Source organism: Heterodontus francisci, chromosome 4 (assembly GCF_036365525.1).
Source record: "Heterodontus francisci isolate sHetFra1 chromosome 4, sHetFra1.hap1, whole genome shotgun sequence".
In the NCBI taxonomy this organism is placed as follows: domain Eukaryota; kingdom Metazoa; phylum Chordata; class Chondrichthyes; order Heterodontiformes; family Heterodontidae; genus Heterodontus; species Heterodontus francisci.
Window position 1 is genome coordinate 202,884,554 of NC_090374.1, and position 16,505 is coordinate 202,901,058.

Below are 16,505 nucleotides of genomic sequence, written 5' to 3' on the forward strand. Positions count from 1 at the left end.
CCAGTGTCAATTTCACTGTGAGCTTATGCTTGCCACTCTTCTACACACATATGCTTGCCACACATATGCTTGCCACTCTTCTACACACATATAATCCAGAACATGGCGAATGCCTCAGATTGCATAGTAGCATTGACATGTTGATCCAAATTAACTACATGAAATGCTTGCTCACTGTTTGCATGAGTGTATTCTTCATCCATGTCTTCCTGACAATCTGTCTCTCTGCTGACCTGCTTGGGCTTTTGTTCTGTGTTGGCATACCTTTTGTTGTGTTTGCCATCCTGTCTTGCAGACTTTCTCACTGCACATGATCTGCCACCATTCCTGTGCGCAGTATCTGAGCTCGGCCTTCTGCACTGCTTTACCCAATGCCACGAGCTTTGCACTGGTCCTGGCATACTGGACAATTGTGAACTGGATGAGTCAGGCTACATTTGCAACAAGGCTGAGCAGACTTCTGAGCCTTGGTTACCATCCCAATTGTTGTAGCCACCCCCAACGCCTGTAACTGTCGGTGCCCAGCCATGATAGCTTCAAATTTCCTCCCATCATTCAATACTGCATCGATGGTGTGCCCGTTCTTCTTTTCTAGCAGGTCTTTTTGAAAGGCCTCTAGTGGGTTAAATGTGATTACTAGATCTATAACCCGTTCCAGCAATTCAATATCTGCAAAGTTGCATTCTTGAGCTTTGTCTTGGCACCTTGCACCACTGGTCAACGGACTCATCTTGCCTTTGCCGGTAGGTCATAAGCTCAAGCCTATGTGATGGCAAATTGACTTTTACCTTGAGTTGCTCCTCCAGAAATGCCCATAGCTTGTTGGGCTCCTTTTGGTCCTCAGCTGACAATCCTGATGTATTGATCTCTTGCAAGCTCTTGTTGCCCAGTGCAATCTTGATTTTTACAGCTTGTTTCTCTGCTTCACTCACTTCTTCATCTAGGAAACACAGTTCCATCCACTGGTCAAACAGTTTAAACTCAGGTGCTATGTCCGACACCTTTCAATCCATAACTGGATACTTGAATTCCATTTTCTGGATGATTCTACTTCTCTATCAATATCGGACTTTTCACGGGTTTTCTTTTACCAGGCAAACTTTTTTCACAGGCTCTCTGCTTTATAGATTTTCTGATTATAGAAACAGGTTTCTGTTTCCTTTTTTAAACAGTTTTGGTTTTGCAGGCCTACCCCTTTTAAGAGTGAGACACAACAGTTGCTTTTTTGTTTACATGGCTCATTCATTTATTTTTAATTTTACTGTGAGACAACAGCTTTCTTCGATAACATAGGCCTTTTTTAAACTGAGTGCAGTTTTTTTTTCTCCCTGCAGAGAGCTGCAGCTTGCAGTGTCAACAGCTGCCACAATCAGCCTTTTGTTTGTGCTGGACCTCCTGTGGCACTGTTGAGCTCTTCCCCCTCTTTTCAGCTTAGGTCCTGCCCACAAAGCAAAAAATCTGAGAAAACGAATGCAATTTTGGCTACAATTACTTTCATTAAAATTTTTCAACCCACTGCCAGAATAGTTGATAGCTCCAATCTCCTGACAATTTGCTTGCTGCACTCACACCTCCAGGGGTCCTGTCTGTAGCCCAGCTTGCTGCACTGTTGTGGTGTCTACTGCCAACTGCACTCCTGGTAAGCAACCTGTTGTTCCTTATTCTCTCTTTGTGTGTTCTTCAGAAAAAAATCAACTGTTGCCAAGATGTAATATATGGTGCTCTTCAGAAAAATATATCCCATTGCTGCCACCGTATATTACTTGTTTCTTTGTTATGTAAACTATTCTAAGATTCACAGGACTGCAAGTAATATTTGAAGAATACATGAGTTTTTATTCTAACTTAACTGGAATATGTATATGCACAGCTACTTCAGGAGCACATCTACATGTGTCTTACTCTGTCAGGCTATACCCACAACTCCCTGGTCAAGTGTGATGTGACATCACTTCCTACAGTGACCTTCACTTACAGCCTGTTAAGGTGGTCCCACAACAGGGCCTGCTGTAGAGAGCACTCCTCCTCTTCCCTCTTCCCCTCTCTGCATCATCATGTTGCAAAGCACAAGGCACTGTAACCACAGCCTCCATACCTTCATCGTCAAATCTTGCGTCCTCCTAGATTTTAAGTACTAGCTCTCAAAAGACACCTCCAATAATATAGCACAATTCTTCCACAAGCTCAGCCTAAGCAGAAGTACCTCACCTGCAAGCTGATGTCTGTTCCTTTAAATATCACTGTTGGAGGGGACCCTCATGCTGCTGAATACTTTTGCAGCTGGGAGTGATCAGCACAGCTGTTCCTAACACATGCACAGACAAGATTCATGAAGGTGATGTTAAATCAGCCACATTGACATGATCGCATTGCTCCTGCTACCTCTGGACCATGCACGGCACACTCTCGCCAACCCTCTTCCAGCATGAGGCACACCGAGGCCACATCAGAAGGACCCGGAAGTGTGGGCGACACCATTTTCTTGTGCCAGGGTTTCCATTGTGCCAGCACCAGCTGCACAACGGAACCCAATTCCATGTCCGCAGAATATAAAATCATGTACAGAAAGTGAAATAAGTTGTGAGGAAAAGAAAAATGGTATTAAGAGGGAAAGATAAAAGAGACAGAAAGAAAAACTTTTCAAAAAATCTCCAACAGTAATTACATTCTGAATGATGAGACTCCACACATGTGGGGTGAAATTTCCTGGCCCCCTGACATCGGGGGTCATGGTGGGGGGCCCGGAAAATACCTCCGGGAGAGACCCGCCATGGGCCTCGATACCAGGAAGGCCCCACCCCATATTACTGGCAGCCTCTCACCTCCCCGACCCCACCCCCGCTGCTCAGCAATGGGAGCAGGATTTAAATACTTCAATGAATGAATTAATAACCTACTGCTCCCCTCAACCGTCCTAGTGCCATATGCCGGTCAGTTGACAGGACTCCCATGCCTTCGGAACTCCGACTGGAGATCCAAGGCGGGACCCTGGTGGGGAGGGGCTATGAGGTAGGTTTTCAGGGTGGGAGAGGGGAGAGCAGGGTGGAACCGTTTTGATTGGTCTAGTGGGTGGGAAGGGGTAAGATTCCAAGTTTATAAATTTTGGGGGGTGAAGGTCGGGTTTGCAAGGTAAGATTTTTTTGGGCGGAAGGGCAAGTAATAATTAAGTAATAATTTGTTTTGTCATTGGGGGGTGGGAGAGGGTATTGAAACCTTCATTAAGTTTTTCATTTTTAATTTACACTTCCTGTAACTTTAAAAATTTAAATGAATTGGAAGGGGTTGAAGCCCTTTAAAAATGGCGCCGGTGCCCACACAGTGGCGCTGGATGCCATTGTCAGGGACGGAGTGCCCGGCCCCTCCACGTCATCGTTGGGTGGGGTGGGGGTGGGTGTGGTCAGTCCCGGCTATGTAAATGAGCTGCCGCGCTAAATACTGCTGCAGATCTGCGTAGTAAATCACGTGCATGCAGCCCGCCATTTTTTGAGGCTCGCCACCAATTTTGGCGGCAAGTCGGTAAAATGCAGCCCATGTGAATTGAAAGTCTCAGCAACAGAAAGGTTTTTGGCAGTAATTAAAATTTATCATGCCATTAAAAATTCACTTCGACCTGAATACACCAGCCCTCCCTTTTTCTGGAATCAAAACAGAAAGTGATGGAAATACTCAGCTGGTCTGGCAGCATCTGTGGAGAGAGAAACAGAGTTAATGTTCAGGTCTGTGACCTTTTATCAGAACAGACCTGAATCGTTAACTCTGCTTCTCTCTCCACAGATGCTGCCAGACCTGTTGAGTATTTCCAGCACTTTCTGTTTTTATTTCAGATTTCCAGCATCCGCAGTATTTTGCTCTCACTTTTTCTGGCATTGTTTCATTGGTAAGTAATAGGTAAGTACTGTGACTTCATATTCTTCATTTGTTTTAATTCTGAATCTATTGGCAACTTACTGGTGCAGCAAACTTGTGCAGGACCATGGAAAATTCGGCAGCTACTTCCAAATTTCTGCATTTAACTGCACATCTGTGGACGCTGGAAGTTGCTGACAATTTGCTCCATAATAAAGGTGACCGCTGATTGCCTCATCATTATTTCTATTGCAAAATCTGGGACAATGGTCATCCAACAGAATGGCAGCTCCAGTAGTGATCTGATGTGGCACCACTACTGCAATGAAGTGTCAGCCTGGATTGCATGTTCAAGTCTTTGGTGTGGGATTGAACCCACAAGTCTGACTGCTACCACTGAGCAAGGCTGATGCCTTAGTAAATCAGGAATCATTGATATATCACACCAGTTTGGGTAAATGTGAATACTCTAGAAGGAAGAAGAAACTGAACATTATTGCCAGCCAGATCAAATGGAAGAGGGAATGCAGAGCTATTACCGACGGTGAAGACTGTCGCAAAAAATGTTGATTTCAGGAAAGGGGAATTTAGAGTTGATAAATTTGATTCCGCTTGACTAAAAATCTAACAGTTCTGAGGATAGAAGTATGATAGACACAGAAAATCAATTTAGTGAGGTGTGGGAGAGATTTTCACTCCAGGAAATCAAAATCTGGTGATTCAAGGAGAGAAGCAAGGATGTCTAAAAGAGAATAAAGCACATCCACCTCCTTTGGACTGAAACTTGGCATAGAAAGTGGAAGAGAGAATTGGAAGGAGTCAGATTCAGAAAAGTAGTGAAACCTGGTTTTCAGTGAGGGACAATGGAAGAGGGCAGAGTGAATAGAATTGTACGGAATTATGTGCAAGGGCTGCTGTGAATGTTGCAGAAGTAATCATTAAAGAGTGAAGAGAAAGCAAAAAATATAGGAGGTGTGGTTTTGGGTGGGCTGTGAATCATTAGGACTGCAGCTCCATAGCTCTTTATGATGTTGTACTGCACATAAGAAGAAAAAAGAAACAACACACATACCCCATAGATAAAGCTGCAAGATACCCAGGAGCCTGAATAAGCTCAATATTAGACATTGTTACAACTGAGGTGGGAGGAGTGCACTGTCCTTTCTAGTTCCACTTCTGCACAGGTCACAACATATATTTAAATGTTTACCCAGTTATCGATGCAGTCAATCATATAATCTACTCTTTATCCCACAATAAAATACACTAACCAGGTTTCTTTAATAAACAACAAAATTATCAGTTTATTATAAAACAAGACATAAACAGTAACGAAGCAAAGCATTAACACACAGAGTGAAATATGAAAGTTCCCTTTTACCTTAGCTCCTCACACACATACCGAAAAATAGAAATTTTCTCTTCAGAGCTCTGTTACAAAAAGAAGACAAAAAAGAATACTTTGGCTAAATGCTTGCTAATTCTTGAAGAAAAGAAGAGAAGGTATGGAAAGATGTCGTTTGTCCCTTTTTGGTTTGGCGTCCCAAATATGTGTAGACGGCTGTCATTGGGATTTTTCAAGAAAGTTCTTTTCAGGCAATGTTGAAGCTCAGTTTGGGAGGCTTTTCATGAGAAATGCAGCATCAGTTTCTCTATTTCTTACACTTTATTCTCAGGAAGTTCTCAAAGAGATGGAAGAGGGTGAGCTGATGGTGACTGCTCTCTTGGCTGGTTTTCTCCAACTGCATTCAAAACAGTTCACACTCCAACACACTGTCCAAAGCGAAACCAAAAACAATAACTCAAGAGTCAAGCCTGCTGACCCCTACAAATCTTGACCTGTCACTTCTCTATAAACATCTTCCCCAAGTCAAAAAGCCCCTGGTGGGTATTTATATGAAGACAGGTCATGTCCAGTAAATGTTGTCTTTAAACAAGGTCTCTCAATGTCCTTTCAATTACCCCAGTGACAAAAAAATCCTTGGAATCCTTTTCAGTTTCCCCAATTAAAACAATGTTCATGATTTTAAAATACATGAGTCCTCAAAAAAAAACTGAACAAAAAATATAGAAGCACCATCATAACAACATGTCCAACAGATGCACAGCAACAATGCACAGCAGCAATGAGCAAATCCAATAGAAAGGTGAAGTACATATCTAAAACAGCAGCATACAAGTCTGAAGAAATTCTGATCGAATGGTAGAGTGATTAGGTCAGAGAGCACCTTGTACATGGTGTCCATTTCTGAAACGAAAGGGGGTCATTGAACTGTTGGAGGTAGTGTTCAGAAGAGCAATGAGATTAAACCCTGAGGTCAAATGTCTGAATTAAGAGGGAAGCTTGGAAACCCTTGGGCTTTTCAGTCTGTAAAGAAGGTGGCTGAGCAGGGATCTCTTGCAGACATATAAAACAGTAAATGACATGGAAAGGATTAATCTAGAATATTACTTTATACGTTATCTGTGAGAGTAGGACAAACTGCTAAAAATACATTTAGGATAGGTATCAGGAAGTGCATCTTCACACAAACATTGACCAATGAGTGGAATAAAATTCCAGATAGAGTAGTGGAGGCAAATATCCTCAGATTGTTTAGAAAGCAATTGAATTCTGCAATGGGGAGATTTTAGGATCACTCTGGGTAGATGAATTAAGGTTGGGCAGAATGGCCTTCCTCATCCGTGTCAGTAGAGAGACTGAAGAGTGAGGATAAAGGACTGCCACTGTTGGATGTACGGGGCAGGAGGACTGCCATGTGATCATTTGATGGCCTGAGTGGTCCATATAAAGCAAGTATCAAAAGGCAGTGTGGGAAGGAAGTCCATGACAGAATCATACATGGAACAACTGACTGGGTTTGATAGGCCAAATGGCCATTTCTCATTTTGCATATGCTTACTTTCATGTGTAAAGATCTGTACAGTCTGCACACTTATGTCATTGGAATTATTGTCTGGAGGAACATCAGTGTCAATTAAAAATACAGGCTTTACAATCTGATCCTGTCTGGAAATCACAGGCTTTACATTCTAATCCTGACTGTAAAACACAGACTTTACAATCTGATCCTGACTGTAAAACACAGACTTTACAATCTGATCCTGACTGTAAAACACAGACTTTACAATCTGATCCTGACTGTATAACACAGGCTTCACATTCTGATTGAGACTGTAAAACACAGACTTTACAATCTGATCCTGACTGTAAAACACAGGATTTATATTCTGAACCTGACTGTAAAACACAGGCTTTACAATCTGATCCTGACTGTAAAACACAGGCTTCACATTCTGATCCTGACTGTAAAACACAGGATTTACAATCTGATCCTGACTGTAAAACACAGGCTTTACAATCTGATCCTGACTGTAAAACACAGGCTTTGCAATCTGATCCTGACTGTAAAACACAGACTTTACAATCTGATCCTGACTGTAAAACACAGGGTTTACAATCTGATCCTGACTGTAAAACACAGGCTTTACAATCTGATCCTGACTGTACAACACAGGCTTTACATTCTGATCCTGACTGTGAAACACAGGCTTTACAATCTGATCCTGACTGTACAACACAGGCTTTACATTCTGATCCTGACTGTAAAACACAGGATTTACAATCTGTTCCTGACTGTACAACACAGGCTTTACATTCTGATCCTGACTGTAAAACACAGGATTTACAATCTGATCCTGACTGTACAACACAGGCTTTACATTCTGATCCTGACTGTAAAACACAGGATTTACAATCTGATCCTGACTGTACAACGCAGGCTTTACATTCTGATTCTGACTGTAAAACACAGGATTTACAATCTAATCCTGACTGTACAAAACAGGCTTTACATTCTGATCCTGACTGTAAAACACAGGATTTACAATCTGATCCTGACTGTAAAACACAGGGTTTACAATCTGATCCTGACTTTGTAAAACACAGGATTTAAATTCTGAGCCTGGCTGTAAAATACAGGCTTTACACTCACACCCAGACTGTAAAACAGAGGCTTTAAATTCTGATCTTGTCTGTAAAACACAGGATTTACAATCTGATCCTGACTGTAAAACACAGGATTTAAATTCTGAGCCTGGCTGTAAAATACAGGCTTTACACTCACACCCAGACTGTAAAACAGAGGCTTTAAATTCTGATCTTGCCTGTAAAACACAGGTTTTACATTCTGATCCTGACTGTAAAACACAGGATTTACAATCTGATCCTGACTGTAAAACACAGGATTTACAATCTGATCCTGACTGTAAAACACAGACTTTACAATCTGATCCTGACTGTAAAACACATGCTTTACATTCTGATCCTGACTGTAAAACACAGGATTTACAATCTGATCCTGACTGTAAAACACAGGATTTACAATCTGATCCTGACTGTAAAACACAGGATTTACATTCTGATCCAGACTGTAAAATACAGGTTTTACATTCTGATCCTGTCTGTAAAACACAGGATTTACAATCTGATCCTGACTGTAAAACACAGGATTTACAATCTGTTTTTGACTGTACAACACACGCTTTACATTCTGATCCTGACTGTAAAACACAGGATTTACAATCTGATCCTGACTGTAAAACACAGGATTTGCAATCTGATCCTGACTGTAAAGCACAGGATTTACAATCTGATCCTGACTGTAAAACACATGCTTTACATTCTGATCCTGACTGTAAAACACAGGATTTACAATCTGATCCTGACTGTAAAACACAGGATTTACAATCTGATCCTGACTGTAAAACACAGGATTTACATTCTGATCCAGACTGTAAAATACAGGTTTTACATTCTGATCCTGTCTGTAAAACACAGGATTTACAATCTGATCCTGACTGTAAAACACAGGATTTACAATCTGTTTTTGACTGTACAACACACGCTTTACATTCTGATCCTGACTGTAAAACACAGGATTTACAATCTGATCCTGACTGTAAAACACAGGATTTGCAATCTGATCCTGACTGTAAAACACAGGATTTACATTCTGATCCTGACTGTAAAACACAGGTTTTACATTCTGATCCTGTCTGTAAAACACAGGATCTACAATCTGATCCTGACTGTAAAACACAGGCGTTACAATCTGATCCTGACTGTAAAACACAGGATTTACAATCTGATCCTGACTGTAAAACTCAGGCTTTACAATCTGATCCTGACTGTAAAACACAGGACTTACAATCTGATCCTGACTGTAAAACACAGGCTTTACAATCTGATCCTGACTGTAAAACACAGGCTTTACATTCTGATCCTGACTGTAAAACACAGGATTTACAATCTGATCCTGACTGTAAAACACAGGGTTTACAATCTGATCCTGACTGTAAAACACAGGCTTTACAATCTGATCCTGACTGTACAACACAGGCTTTACATTCTGATCCTGACTGTGAAACACAGGCTTTACAATCTGATCCTGACTGTACAACACAGGCTTTACATTCTGATCCTGACTGTAAAACACAGGATTTACAATCTGTTCCTGACTGTACAACACAGGCTTTACATTCTGATCCTGACTGTAAAACACAGGATTTACAATCTGATCCTGACTGTACAACACAGGCTTTACATTCTGATCCTGACTGTAAAACACAGGATTAACAATCTGATCCTGACTGTACAACACAGGCTTTACATTCTGATCCTGACTGTAAAACACAGGATTTACAATCTGATCCTGACTGTACAACACAAGCTTTACATTCTGATCCTGACTGTAAAACACAGGATTTACAATCTGATCCTGACTGTACAACACAGGCTTTACATTCTGATCCTGACTGTAAAACACAGGATTTACAATCTGATCCTGACTGTAAAACACAGGGTTTACAATCTGATCCTGACTGTAAAACACAGGATTTAAATTCTGAGCCTGGCTGTAAAATACAGGCTTTACACTCACACCCAGACAGTAAAACAGAGGCTTTAAATTCTGATCTTGTCTGTAAAACACAGGATTTACAATCTGATCCTGACTGTAAAACACAGGATTTAAATTCTGATCCTGGCTGTAAAATACAGGCTTTACACTCACACCCAGACTGTAAAACAGAGGCTTTAAATTCTGATCTTGTCTGTAAAACACAGGTTTTACATTCTGATCCTGACTGTGAAACACAGGCTTTACAATCTGATCCTGACTGTACAACACAGGCTTTACATTCTGATCCTGACTGTAAAACACAGGATTTACAATCTGTTCCTGACTGTACAACACAGGCTTTACATTCTGATCCTGACTGTAAAACACAGGATTTACAATCTGATCCTGACTGTACAACACAGGCTTTACATTCTGATCCTGACTGTAAAACACAGGATTAACAATCTGATCCTGACTGTACAACACAGGCTTTACATTCTGATCCTGACTGTAAAACACAGGATTTACAATCTGATCCTGACTGTACAACACAAGCTTTACATTCTGATCCTGACTGTAAAACACAGGATTTACAATCTGATCCTGACTGTACAACACAGGCTTTACATTCTGATCCTGACTGTAAAACACAGGATTTACAATCTGATCCTGACTGTAAAACACAGGGTTTACAATCTGATCCTGACTGTAAAACACAGGATTTAAATTCTGAGCCTGGCTGTAAAATACAGGCTTTACACTCACACCCAGACAGTAAAACAGAGGCTTTAAATTCTGATCTTGTCTGTAAAACACAGGATTTACAATCTGATCCTGACTGTAAAACACAGGATTTAAATTCTGATCCTGGCTGTAAAATACAGGCTTTACACTCACACCCAGACTGTAAAACAGAGGCTTTAAATTCTGATCTTGTCTGTAAAACACAGGTATTACATTCTGATCCTGACTGTAAAACACAGGATTTACAATCTGATCCTGACTGTAAAACACAGGATTTACAATCTGATCCTGACTGTAAAACACAGGGTTTACAATCTGATCCTGCCTGCAAAGCACAGATTTTACAATCTGATCTTGACTGTAAAACACAGGATTTACAATCTGATCCTGACTGTAAAACACAGGATTTATATTCTGACAGTGACTGTAAAACACAGGCTTGACATTCTGATCCTGACTGTAAAACACAGGATTTACAATCTGATCCTGACTGTAAAACACAGGATTTACAATCTGATCCTGGCTGTAAAATACAGGCTTTACACTCACACCCAAACTGTAAAACAGAGGCTTTAAATTCTGATCTTGTCTGTAAAACACAGGTTTTACATTCTGATCCTGACTGTAAAACACAGGATTTACAATCTGATCCTGACTGTAAAACACAGGATTTATATTCTGACAGTGACTGTAAAACACAGGCTTGACATTCTGATCCTGACTGTAAAACACAGGATTTACAATCTGATCCTGACTGTAAAACACAGGATTTAAATTCTGAGCCTGGCTGTAAAATACAGGCTTTACACTCACACCCAGACTGTAAAACAGAGGCTTTAAATTCTGATCTTGTCTGTAAAACACAGGTTTTACATTCTGATCCTGACTGTAAAACACAGGATTTACAATCTGATCCTGACTGTAAAACACAGGATTTACAATCTGATCCTGACTGTAAAACACAGACTTTACAATCTGATCCTGACTGTAAAACACATGCTTTACATTCTGATCCTGACTGTAAAACACAGGATTTACAATCTGATCCTGACTGTAAAACACAGGATTTACAATCTGATCCTGACTGTAAAACACAGGATTTACATTCTGATCCAGACTGTAAAATACAGGTTTTACATTCTGATCCTGTCTGTAAAACACAGGATTTACAATCTGATCCTGACTGTAAAACACAGGATTTACAATCTGTTTTTGACTGTACAACACACGCTTTACATTCTGATCCTGACTGTAAAACACAGGATTTACAATCTGATCCTGACTGTAAAACACAGGATTTGCAATCTGATCCTGACTGTAAAACACAGGATTTACATTCTGATCCTGACTGTAAAACACAGGTTTTACATTCTGATCCTGACTGTAAAACACAGGATTTACAATCTGATCCTGACTGTAAAACACAGGATTTACATTCTGATCCAGACTGTAAAATACAGGTTTTACATTCTGATCCTGTCTGTAAAACACAGGATTTACAATCTGATCCTGACTGTAAAACACAGGATTTACAATCTGTTTTTGACTGTACAACACACGCTTTACATTCTGATCCTGACTGTAAAACACAGGATTTACAATCTGATCCTGACTGTAAAACACAGGATTTGCAATCTGATCCTGACTGTAAAACACAGGATTTACATTCTGATCCTGACTGTAAAACACAGGATTTACAATCTGATCCTGACTGTAAAACACAGGGTTTACAATCTGATCCTGACTGTAAAACACAGGATTTAAATTCTGAGCCTGGCTGTAAAATACAGGCTTTACACTCACACCCAGACAGTAAAACAGAGGCTTTAAATTCTGATCTTGTCTGTAAAACACAGGATTTACAATCTGATCCTGACTGTAAAACACAGGATTTAAATTCTGATCCTGGCTGTAAAATACAGGCTTTACACTCACACCCAGACTGTAAAACAGAGGCTTTAAATTCTGATCTTGTCTGTAAAACACAGGTTTTACATTCTGATCCTGACTGTGAAACACAGGCTTTACAATCTGATCCTGACTGTACAACACAGGCTTTACATTCTGATCCTGACTGTAAAACACAGGATTTACAATCTGTTCCTGACTGTACAACACAGGCTTTACATTCTGATCCTGACTGTAAAACACAGGATTTACAAACTGATCCTGACTGTACAACACAGGCTTTACATTCTGATCCTGACTGTAAAACACAGGATTAACAATCTGATCCTGACTGTACAACACAGGCTTTACATTCTGATCCTGACTGTAAAACACAGGATTTACAATCTGATCCTGACTGTACAACACAAGCTTTACATTCTGATCCTGACTGTAAAACACAGGATTTACAATCTGATCCTGACTGTACAACACAGGCTTTACATTCTGATCCTGACTGTAAAACACAGGATTTACAATCTGATCCTGACTGTAAAACACAGGGTTTACAATCTGATCCTGACTGTAAAACACAGGATTTAAATTCTGAGCCTGGCTGTAAAATACAGGCTTTACACTCACACCCAGACAGTAAAACAGAGGCTTTAAATTCTGATCTTGTCTGTAAAACACAGGATTTACAATCTGATCCTGACTGTAAAACACAGGATTTAAATTCTGATCCTGGCTGTAAAATACAGGCTTTACACTCACACCCAGACTGTAAAACAGAGGCTTTAAATTCTGATCTTGTCTGTAAAACACAGGTTTTACATTCTGATCCTGACTGTAAAACACAGGATTTACAATCTGATCCTGACTGTAAAACACAGGATTTACAATCTGATCCTGCCTGCAAAGCACAGATTTTACAATCTGATCTTGACTGTAAAACACAGGATTTACAATCTGATCCTGACTGTAAAACACAGGATTTATATTCTGACAGTGACTGTAAAACACAGGCTTGACATTCTGATCCTGACTGTAAAACACAGGATTTACAATCTGATCCTGACTGTAAAACACAGGATTTACAATCTGATCCTGGCTGTAAAATACAGGCTTTACACTCACACCCAAACTGTAAAACAGAGGCTTTAAATTCTGATCTTGTCTGTAAAACACAGGTTTTACATTCTGATCCTGACTGTAAAACACAGGATTTACAATCTGATCCTGACTGTAAAACACAGGATTTATATTCTGACAGTGACTGTAAAACACAGGCTTGACATTCTGATCCTGACTGTAAAACACAGGATTTACAATCTGATCCTGACTGTAAAACACAGGATTTAAATTCTGAGCCTGGCTGTAAAATACAGGCTTTACACTCACACCCAGACTGTAAAACAGAGGCTTTAAATTCTGATCTTGTCTGTAAAACACAGGTTTTACATTCTGATCCTGACTGTAAAACACAGGATTTACAATCTGATCCTGACTGTAAAACACAGGATTTACAATCTGATCCTGACTGTAAAACACAGACTTTACAATCTGATCCTGACTGTAAAACACATGCTTTACATTCTGATCCTGACTGTAAAACACAGGATTTACAATCTGATCCTGACTGTAAAACACAGGATTTACAATCTGATCCTGACTGTAAAACACAGGATTTACATTCTGATCCAGACTGTAAAATACAGGTTTTACATTCTGATCCTGTCTGTAAAACACAGGATTTACAATCTGATCCTGACTGTAAAACACAGGATTTACAATCTGTTTTTGACTGTACAACACACGCTTTACATTCTGATCCTGACTGTAAAACACAGGATTTACAATCTGATCCTGACTGTAAAACACAGGATTTGCAATCTGATCCTGACTGTAAAACACAGGATTTACATTCTGATCCTGACTGTAAAACACAGGTTTTACATTCTGATCCTGTCTGTAAAACACAGGATCTACAATCTGATCCTGACTGTAAAACACAGGCGTTACAATCTGATCCTGACTGTAAAACACAGGATTTACAATCTGATCCTGACTGTAAAACACAGGCTTTACAATCTGATCCTGACTGTAAAACACAGGCTTTACATTCTGATCCTGACTGTAAAACACAGGATTTACAATCTGATCCTGACTGTAAAACACAGGCTTTACAATCTGATCCTGACTGTAAAACACAGGCTTTACATTCTGATCCTGACTGTAAAACACAGGATTTACAATCTGATCCTGACTGTAAAACACAGGGTTTACAATCTGATCCTGACTGTAAAACACAGGCTTTACAATCTGATCCTGACTGTAAAACACAGGCTTTACATTCTGATCCTGACTGTAAAACACAGGATTTACAATCTGATCCTGACTGTAAAACACAGGATTTACAATCTGATCCTGACTGTACAACACAGGCTTTACATTCTGATCCTGACTGTAAAACACAGGATTTACAATCTGATCCTGACTGTAAAACACAGGGTTTACAATCTGATCCTGACTGTAAAACACAGGATTTAAATTCTGAGCCTGGCTGTAAAATACAGGCTTTACACTCACACCCAGACAGTAAAACAGAGGCTTTAAATTCTGATCTTGTCTGTAAAACACAGGATTTACAATCTGATCCTGACTGTAAAACACAGGATTTAAATTCTGATCCTGGCTGTAAAATACAGGCTTTACACTCACACCCAGACTGTAAAACAGAGGCTTTAAATTCTGATCTTGTCTGTAAAACACAGGTATTACATTCTGATCCTGACTGTAAAACACAGGATTTACAATCTGATCCTGACTGTAAAACACAGGATTTACAATCTGATCCTGACTGTAAAACACAGGGTTTACAATCTGATCCTGCCTGCAAAGCACAGATTTTACAATCTGATCTTGACTGTAAAACACAGGATTTACAATCTGATCCTGACTGTAAAACACAGGATTTATATTCTGACAGTGACTGTAAAACACAGGCTTGACATTCTGATCCTGACTGTAAAACACAGGATTTACAATCTGATCCTGACTGTAAAACACAGGATTTACAATCTGATCCTGGCTGTAAAATACAGGCTTTACACTCACACCCAAACTGTAAAACAGAGGCTTTAAATTCTGATCTTGTCTGTAAAACACAGGTTTTACATTCTGATCCTGACTGTAAAACACAGGATTTACAATCTGATCCTGACTGTAAAACACAGGATTTATATTCTGACAGTGACTGTAAAACACAGGCTTGACATTCTGATCCTGACTGTAAAACACAGGATTTACAATCTGATCCTGACTGTAAAACACAGGATTTAAATTCTGAGCCTGGCTGTAAAATACAGGCTTTACACTCACACCCAGACTGTAAAACAGAGGCTTTAAATTCTGATCTTGTCTGTAAAACACAGGTTTTACATTCTGATCCTGACTGTAAAACACAGGCTTTACAATCTGATCCTGACTGTAAAACACAGGATTTACAATCTGATCCTGACTGTAAAACACAGACTTTACAATCTGATCCTGACTGTAAAACACATGCTTTACATTCTGATCCTGACTGTAAAACACAGGCTTTACATTCTGATCCTGACTGTAAAACACAGGATTTACAATCTGATCCTGACTGTAAAACACAGGGTTTACAATCTGATCCTGACTGTAAAACACAGGATTTAAATTCTGAGCCTGGCTGTAAAATACAGGCTTTACACTCACACCCAGACAGTAAAACAGAGGCTTTAAATTCTGATCTTGTCTGTAAAACACAGGATTTACAATCTGATCCTGACTGTAAAACACAGGATTTAAATTCTGATCCTGGCTGTAAAATACAGGCTTTACACTCACACCCAGACTGTAAAACAGAGGCTTTAAATTCTGATCTTGTCTGTAAAACACAGGTATTACATTCTGATCCTGACTGTAAAACACAGGATTTACAATCTGATCCTGACTGTAAAACACAGGATTTACAATCTGATCCTGACTGTAAAACACAGGGTTTACAATCTGATCCTGCCTGCAAAGCACAGATTTTACAATCTGATCTTGACTGTAAAACACAGGATTTACAATCTGATCCTGACTGTAAAACAC